This window comes from Sander vitreus, chromosome 16 (genome assembly GCF_031162955.1).
Source record: "Sander vitreus isolate 19-12246 chromosome 16, sanVit1, whole genome shotgun sequence".
Lineage (NCBI taxonomy): Eukaryota > Metazoa > Chordata > Actinopteri > Perciformes > Percidae > Sander > Sander vitreus.
The window spans coordinates 9,643,493-9,652,760 of record NC_135870.1 but is presented as its reverse complement, the minus strand read 5'-3'; the positions used below and the strand labels follow the sequence as shown (position 1 = coordinate 9,652,760).

At 41.0% G+C, this 9,268-nt stretch overlaps 1 protein-coding gene across 1 annotated transcript in view; it reads left to right on the top strand.

Annotated features, from left to right (window-relative positions):
- The first annotated feature begins 691 nt into the window (after nucleotides 1–691).
- notch1a (notch receptor 1a) overlaps nucleotides 692–9,268 on the top strand; it is a 35,505-nt gene continuing 26,928 nt past the window's right edge. The window contains exon 1 of the mRNA XM_078271041.1: nucleotides 692–775. The gene's annotated coding sequence lies outside the window, so the exon portion shown is untranslated. The remainder of the gene's footprint in view (nucleotides 776–9,268) is intronic.

Genomic DNA, 9,268 nt, shown 5'->3' with positions numbered 1-9,268 from the left:
ATTCGTCCACTAAGGGGCGCTCTGGTGCTATGTAGGCTGGGCTACACTATCTTACTAAGCAGTATATTAAAATACTACCTGGCCCCCTTTCCATCAATGTCATGTTTTGGCAGGTTTAAAGTACACGTTTCTTTGGCTTAGGTTAGCTGATAAAGATTAAAGCAACAGACAGATTTATAGCAATATATCAGAAAGACATGTTCTTTTTTTCTTGAATGTATGACTAAATATAAAAAAAGACATAGTTACAAATACAGATGTTTTGGATCTGTGTTTGATATTGATATGTTATAATATGTCATTCTATGTATATTAATGTTAAGATTAATCATGCTTGAAGTATGTGTCCAACAACTATACTCAAAGACCATTTTAAATATTCAGTGATAATAAATACATTCTACGTTCCACCTTAGTACCAGTTAAACATTATCTAAATTTCCATGCAACCACCAGTCCCTCATCATGAGCCATACAGCAGTCGAAAATTCATAAAAGGCACCCCCTGTTTTAAAGGAAATGGAAAAGTCCACCTGGAAAAGTTCTGGTCAAATAGCACAAATGCGAGAAACGTAGGGAAGAGTTTAAACACCCACGATACACGCAGATTTATGTTTTGTTCACACACCTAATTTTCTTCTGCTTTCGCTCAGACTTGTCAACCGAAACCTACCCTCCCACTAGACTGTGTCTGGAGACTACGGGCAAAGGGGCAGGTTGGAACAGACCCTCACGTTAACACCTAAAAACCACTGGCTGGTCCTCCCGGTGCAGGGTGAGTGTGTTGAGTGATATTAAGCTCTGTCTGTGTGAAGCCTTGTAGCTGCTGATAATGTAACAACCTGTCAGAATGTTTGTCGTGATAGGATAAACATGTAATGAATCATACTGTGGTAATGCATTATTAAATTGATTGTTTCACATTATTTCTGTTAAGTTAATGTAACACAGGATTTATTGATAATGATAAGAGATAAAGTCACAGTTATTACATAATGCAGTTCTAAGCCGATATAAGGTCTAATAATGTATTTGTCAACAACCATAAGTCTTTGTGTGGGCGCCCATCCAAATAGAGAAAGGTGTATAAACACATAATAAAAGAAAATACCATTAAAAAACACAGTTGTAATATACCGGTATATGAATATAGTCTTCATAGGAAAAGTTTTAATAGCTGACAAATACTGCAAATTAACAAACCCGTAAAATGTTCATATATCTGCTTACAACTATTTTAGTGTGATAAACATTTATTAAATGTTTACATAGTGATTATACAATGCCAAAGGGGGATAAAGTGAAATAACTCAGGATGTAGTGCTGTAACTGAAGTGGCCTTTTAGGTTTTACATGCAGGTATGCACAAACTCTGTTTCTCACACCCATCCAGCCGCCGAACACAGTACACAACATCTGCACCCCCACCTATAGATGCACACCACAACCACACACTTCACTGTTCACATTTCATGTTTCATTTTCTCCCCGACTCAAATTGCAACAGGTACTTCTCTCCGTCACTTCAATACAGTCAATCCACGACCAATCAGCGATATCTGTGGCCTACATCACTTCCTGTGGGTACACAGTGTATGTGACACTGACAGTGTTTGTCCTTAGAGACTCAGTCTACCCTGTCATTAAGGTCGTGTTTATAGGAAAGCCAGGAGAGTGGTTAATGTTGGTTAACCACTGTCTAAACTCCTGATAAGCCCCTGAATATCAAGCTGAGCCATGCGGTTTGTTAATGGCCCAGGGTCTCTGAACAATATTCCCGGAGTGAGTTCATCCTTGCTGAGGCACGTATGCTTGTAATCAGCTGTCACGTTTGGCAGGTGTGTGATGTCTGAGATAGGACCTCAGCAGAGAGATCATGTTTTTGAATAGTCAGAAGGGAATAACAAATACTAAGGTGTGGAGTTGCATCGTTTGTCTTTCTCACACACAGTTGTGGTTAATAGAGTGATAGAGAAGATTGTATGGGCAGGTGTGGGCCTGGTTTTACACTACAGGATGCAAAGATTAGGATGATGGTATTAGAACATCTCCTATCAGAGAATCTCTCACATCCCTTCAAAATGAAGTTGCTGCCATGAGAAACCCACCCTTTGTCATGCTGCTGCATTTTTGTTTGCAGTTTGCACAGACACAGTCATTTAGAAGGAAGCAGAGTATCACAGTTACTGGCCTAAAGTCTTGTATGATACTTAACACATTTTGCATATTCACTTTGAGTGTGGCTATTTTATACTTACCCCTTGAAAAGCAGTGGTGGAAGAAGTATTCAGAAGATTTACTTTAGCAATAAAACACTACAAACATACAAGTAAAAGCATAAATTACAGAAGTATTAGTCACAAAATATACTTAATATACTTAGTTGTATAAAGTAAAACTAATCCATATGTATGAATTGTCCCTGTCAGTATATTATTGAATTATTATTATGCTGCGTTAACATAAGCAGTAGCTGTAGCTGGTCAAGGGGAAGCTAATTATAACTGCTTTAAATCATGTTGGGTATTAATATATAACAGTGCATCATATCTCATAAACATTTCAGCCTGCAGTGAACAGCCTTTGCAGCCTTCAGGTTCTTGAAAACACAACCTGATGGGGGCGTAGTTGCTCAAGGCAATGGTGAATTCAGCTGGCTTGTCCATAGACACAGATGAAAAGTAGTGGAAAAAATGCCACACATTAAAAGTGCTGGTTTAGAATTAGTTTAGCCTTTCATGATGAGCTATTTAATTTTAGATTTTTGAGAGAAAGAAGTTTGGTAAGAAGTTTATTTATTTTAATTTTAGTGTTGATCCAGCAAGTTCCTGTTTTGTGTTTGTGTGTGTGCATTATTGAGTGTGTATGTTAGGACATAGAAGTAGTGAGAGCAAAATGAAGTGACAGATTGAAGGACACTTTATCAGATTACTCTAACGGTCCTATATCACATTTAACCATCAATTAGGACATTACAAAATGAAGGGTAATTTTGTTTTCACGTTGATTAAAGTGAGAGTTATGGGAGGTGGAAGGTAATGTTTTTCCAAGTGGAAGATGGATTGTTTTACAAGCAAGGCAGAGTAGACATCACATCTGTTCCTACCACTCCCTAGCAGGCCTGAGAGCATGGGAACCTTCAGTAGCTCCAACAGGCTTCACAGAGTGCACTCCAACTGTTGTAAAATAAGTAAATACATGGATCTGAATGCATTTTATTTGGGTGGGGAAGGATGGATACTTAGCAGAGATCCACCCATCATCCAGCTTTAAGATAAAATTAACTATCTGCATGATTAGTCTTTGGGTACGGCAATGAAAATAAAAGCATCTGTCATCAGCATTTCATGCATGCGGTGGGCTCTGTCTATGTAAATGCATTCAATAGAAGTATCTCCTGAATCTGGGGCTTCCTGTCTGCGGCTTGTGGCGTGCATAGTGCATAGTCTGCCAAAGAGGGTTTTGAGTTTCCCTCACTGTCTTGTCCTGCGTTGGCCCCCCAGAATGGTGTACACTTTAATAAGCCATTTCACAGGGGTCAATTCTCCTTTCTCCACGGCGTCAGCTGGGTCGCTACATTCACCCTTTCCTCACCCAGGCTCCCCCATTGGCATGTGTTCAGCCCGGCGTTGTTTACTGGACGGAGCATTTAGAGGGGTTGGCGTTTCACCATGGCAGCTGTTGGCACCATGTGCCTCCCTCTTGGGCGGCTGGTCGACGGCACGCAGGCCACTGCTTCACACACCCTCCAGCATCCCCCTGAGGACTCTCCCCTCCCTCCTCTCGCCCCTCGCTTGGCCTTGGTTGAAACCAGTAGCCTCGATCGGATATCATATACCAGTTTAATGTGAAGACACAGTTCTGGCTTTAATTGATGGCTCCCGGTTGGTTGTCACAGTCTGCAGCCAATGAAGCTTGAGCTTGAAGAAGTAAATTCAGTGTCAACAAGGATCATCCCATTTCTATATATACAGTATACAATACATGTGACATGTAGGCCTACAGACGTTATGCATTCTAGCACGACAGCTAATATCATGTCTGTCATTAGCAGGATTAAGGGCTCCTGTCACTGCATTTTCCGTGTCACCTCTCTCATTGATTGGCCTGACAACTGTAATGACCACCAGGGCTCATGGAAAAACCCAATGTGAAGTTTAAGCGCAAGATTGCATATGGCTTTAGATTTATATATCCCAGACGTTCTGTATCTCCGACCAGATGGGAGTAATGTGAAGTGTTGGTTTAGGGGGTGATCCGTGTCATTTGATATTGTGAGTGCCAGGTGTGCTCTGAGGTTCATATGTGATAGACAGGGGTGTGGGACTGTCTCTGTTTTTAGCTATGATAGCTAGCAGCATGGCTCTATGGATGGCAATGTCCGTCTGTCAAGCATTCCACCACTTTGGTCCAAACTAAAATACTAAACGACTATACTAATGAATCCTAATAACTTTGGTGATCCCTTGACATTTTTGTTTTTAGTGACATGTCTGTACAACTATTTGATGGATTGCAATTTGAAATTTGGTACAGATGCCATGGCGCTCACACAAAGTGTCCTAATGACATTGGTGACCCCCTAACTTTTTATGCAGTGCTGTGCGACTTAGCAAATGTTAGCATTCTAACACGCTAAACTAAGATGTGTTACCATTTAGCTCCTAGCATCACTGTAGAACAGCAAAAAAGAGCCGCTAGCATGGCTTTAGACTTGTTTAGGAACAAGAAAGAGATGGGACCGATCCAGAAAATGACCAAGGAGGAATACAACAACTGTGAAATTTCAGCTCAAAATGTGGACCAATGATAAGATGAGAATGAAGGTACAAGGACGATAAGTTGAGAGAGCGAAGTAATATGCTACTTAATGAAGATGTAAAGTGGAAAGAGGAAAGTATGTGACTTATCTCTGTGACATTTAGTTATGCGAATCAGACATGACTTGCCAATTTAGTCAATAAACCAAGTCAGCAATTTCTGGCGGACTAGTTTAGTCGCCTTCTGCTGTGATTCAAGGTGACATGCAAGAGAGGTACACAAACAATTTTATTCAATATAAACCCACTTGATGACATAGTCTGAGGTCCTAACATGTTAGTGTCTTCTTCATACGCTTGAAACTACCCCATCATAAGTTATCTGATGGCTGTGTTTTTGGAGAGACAGTGGAGATTGTGAATGTTGGTAATCTCATCCCACCCCGCCCCAGAGAGTCTAGTGAGTCTTGGGAGAGTGGTGTATAGAAGCAAGGTCAGGGTAACAGTTGTCAGACCCCCATCCATACCATTTGGATGGAAAGTGATACCACAGACAGCTGAGGCAGCTTCTGTCACTCTCAGGGTTAATTTGGAGCGTCTTAACATTCACTTTGCTCTGGACGGATTTGTAATGAACGTGGAACTGAGGGGTAAATGGAAATCTCAGCATCTGTGTCTCCTTACCTCTCCCCCCTGCTCTCTCTCTCTCACACACACACATACACCAAATTACAGTGAACATCTCGAGGCCACAGAGTAGATTCTTGAGGTTGTTTTGTAACCACAGAGTCATGCGGTGTCCATAACTCTTTCAATCACATTCACTGTGGAAAGGCCTGTCACCCTCCTGCATACATACAGCCGCACCCACACACTCCTGGGCCCGGATCATGAGCCCCTTGGTGAATGTTTCCTTCTTTCGCCACAGTCAGGCTGCATATCAGGAGGTCCCTAAAATAAACAGTGGGGAAATGCGATGGGGCTCTCAAGTCTGGATGATGGATTCAGCAGCAGTGTGATAATGGATAATACTATAATATGTAGTGTACAGTGCATTTACTGTTTTCCTATAGATTGTGTTCTTTTTGTTATAAACAAGAGATGTAAATGCTGGTCTGTTGGTTATCCCCTTACTTTTCTTCTCGCAACACCGTGAGGTTGAACTTTTTGGTTAAAGTGGAACTCCACCAATGTAATAGGCTACAGCAAAGCCTGTTTGCAGGGAATACTACTGCTTATGTGAAAAAGTTGTGTTGAGCCTTTTATGGCTGCAGAAGGAGCTGCACGGACTGGTGTCACTTGATGTCAGCCTGTGTTGGGGCTGAAGGCTAGGCTAGAAGTTTGAAAATTAAGTCTGGGGGTGTGGAGTTAGAAAGAAGTGAGTGTATTATACCTCTGTAGCGCACTCTTCATTTCTGCTTCGGGCAATGCATGCGCCAGGTTTTGACAAGGAAGAAGAATGCGTGGAATATAAAAGACAACATCTCTAGTTCTGCTGCATGGATTTTGATAACATTTTATTCAAGAGTAAAATGTCTTGTCTTGACAATTATTGGATGGATTTCTATGGCATTTGGTACAGCTATTCATGGTGCCCAGAGGATGAATCTCTGAATATCTCCAAATCTACTAGATGGATTGGCACAATTGTTTTTAACAGACATTTGGTGAATTGGTGATTACCCTGTACTCACCAAGTTTAATTGCTTGGGATTAAGTGGCGACAATAAAAAGAAGTCAGAGTGGGCAAGAAATATGAGCAGCCAGACAATCATACAGGTTTCAAAAAGATTCTCAGTTAGCCAAACTGGGCTTTGGGGAAGAGAAAACAAAGGGTGAACTGTAAAATGATCACCCAGGATGTTGTGATTCGACTTTGACCTATACTGTACATGTCAAATGTGTACGCACACATCCTTCCTGTGCAATAAGGGATATTACTGACATGTTGTGGTGCATTCACTTTCAGTTTCACAAATCCGGCTAAACTGTTAAAGAAATTTATTTTCCTCTCGAACCTCGTTGTTGCTATGTCAACTTGTTCCCAATCTCAGCCTTTACTCTAGTGAGTACAATGACATCTTAACTGAGAGAAACAATTGCTAAAATGCAAACTCAAGTTTTAATAAACCAGAATTATCCTTTAATTATGGAATTTGGCTGATAGTACATGAACCCTCTCATTGTACCCCCAAAACTTGGTCGGCTCTCAGAGAGAGAGGAAGAAAGCATACTGTCATCCATTAGTGTCCATTAGCACCAGCATTAGTGATGTGCGCGAAAGAGAAAGATAATTATTCACTGTCACTGTTCTCTGAAGTGTCCAACATCCAGTTAGTTATGACAGAGAAGAAACTCTGTCAAGGCTTATACACTGTCCAGCTGTGTGGTTATCAAACCATCATTACTGTGCACAACCATTGCAGTCTTTAGTGTTTCATGCTCCCTTGTCTCACTCGTGCATATGTTTATTCATAAATTCACACGCAAATGTTTGCAGAAAACACACTTAATAATGTTAACACAAACTACAGGGGCCAGTCCCTGAACCCCACTTGTCTTTGCAGCCACAGAGGGAGGAAGAATAATGGTGGTGATGGGGAGGGAGCGGGGAAGTTGGATCTAAAGTATTTCTTTCTCTCCGCTTGCCTTTTGTTTACATTCCACCCCCCCCAAACCCCCTAACCAGAGCTCCAGTGCCTAATCTCATCAGTGAATTCCCCGGCTGAACAAATATCTCCTCTTATAGTGAATATTCTCACTCTCACACACACACACACACACACACACACACACACACACACACACACACACACACACACACACACACACACACAGAGTTCCAGTTAGTTTTCCTCGATGTGTCTTGCCTTTGATCCCTTTGCTAGATTGAGACTTTGGTTTACCTCCTCTCTCCGCTGACTGGCAGCATGTCAGCACGAAATTAGTGTGGTCACATTTCCACTTCCCTCTTTCATTTTTCTCTTTTGTTTCACTTGACTGTCTCTCGCTCCCTCTTCATTTATCTAAACTGAAGGACACAAGTTAGACCCAGTTACAGACTGGCTGCACTAGAGGGGCTCAGAGTTGTCTGTGGGTTGTGGCGGCTTGTGGGTTCAGCATAACGAGTATCTTTGTTCCAGTGTCGCAGCATTTGGTTGGCAGGAGAGACACACACCGACACACTGCCCAGAGAGAGACCTTGGGGCAGGATGGGGAGGTGGATATAAAAGGCTGGGTGGACAGACAGACATGGGCCTCCAACTGTGCGACCCTGAACCGTTTGTGCAGTTATTATGGATCGGATCAGTGAGCCTGTAAAGGCCAACTGTGTGGCCTGCTGCACTGCGCCAGGCCTTAGCTAAAACCAGGCAATGCTCCTGTCTAAAGGCTTTGAACGTCTGCTTAGTGGGGCAGCAAATCTACTTTATGTTCTTTTTTGGTGATTTGCTGATACAGTTCATTTCTGTATTTAGGGTGTGTGGGATTGTCAGTGGTGTAAAGTAACTAAGTACATTTAGTACTGTAAAGTACAAATTTAAGGTACTTGTACTTTACTCGAGTATTTCCATTTTATGCACTATTACTAATTCTCCGAGGCAAATATTGTATTTTCTCCTTCACTACATTTGTCCGACAGCTGTAGTTACTTTACTTTTTTTTTTTTTTAAACCATGTATCTCAACATTTAGTGATTTATATTTTTATTGATGAACTGAAGTGTACATTCATGGGTTGAGAAAATGATCCTGTTTAAGATAAATAAACTACTAAAACCCCTTTTGAATCAGATGGAAAAAAAGCTGAAAACAGGGCTGTTTTTCTGTTTTTCTGAGTCCTGTGAGAGACATGTGGTTCTCACAGGACACAAACATTATTGTAGATTAAGCTACCCATCGTTACCAACATGTGCATTAGTAAAATGCAACATACACGTTATTGCACCAGTAATATTAACCCCAAAACATCATATATAATTATAAAAACACAATGTCGGTGACCTTTTGTCTACATAGTCACTACTTTCACTTTTTAAATTTTGCTGAAAATACTTACATACTTTTACTTAAGTAAGGTTTTGAATGCAGGACATTTACTTGAAGTGGGGTATTTTCACAGTGTGGTATTGCTATTTTTATTTAAGTAAAGGATCTGATACTACTTCTTACACCACTTGTGATTGTGTTTCTGCAGTTGTCCTGTCTGTCACAAGGTTGTGAATAAGAGCCCATTTCCTGCACTGTTCTCACTCTGGGGCTATATAGATAGGTGGGCGAAGGACCCCAAGAAAACGTCTTTGTCTATGTGTGTCTGTGTGTGTAGGTATGTATGCCTTTTCTAGGACAGCATGGAGCCGGGCCCTTCCGGCATTTCATTGTTCCTTCGTCAAATGAACAGATACACACACATGCATGTAGCCAATAAATATTTAAAATTATATTATATTTACATCACATTAAAATGTCAACATAATTCAGATATACAATACTATATATTATCATGATAAC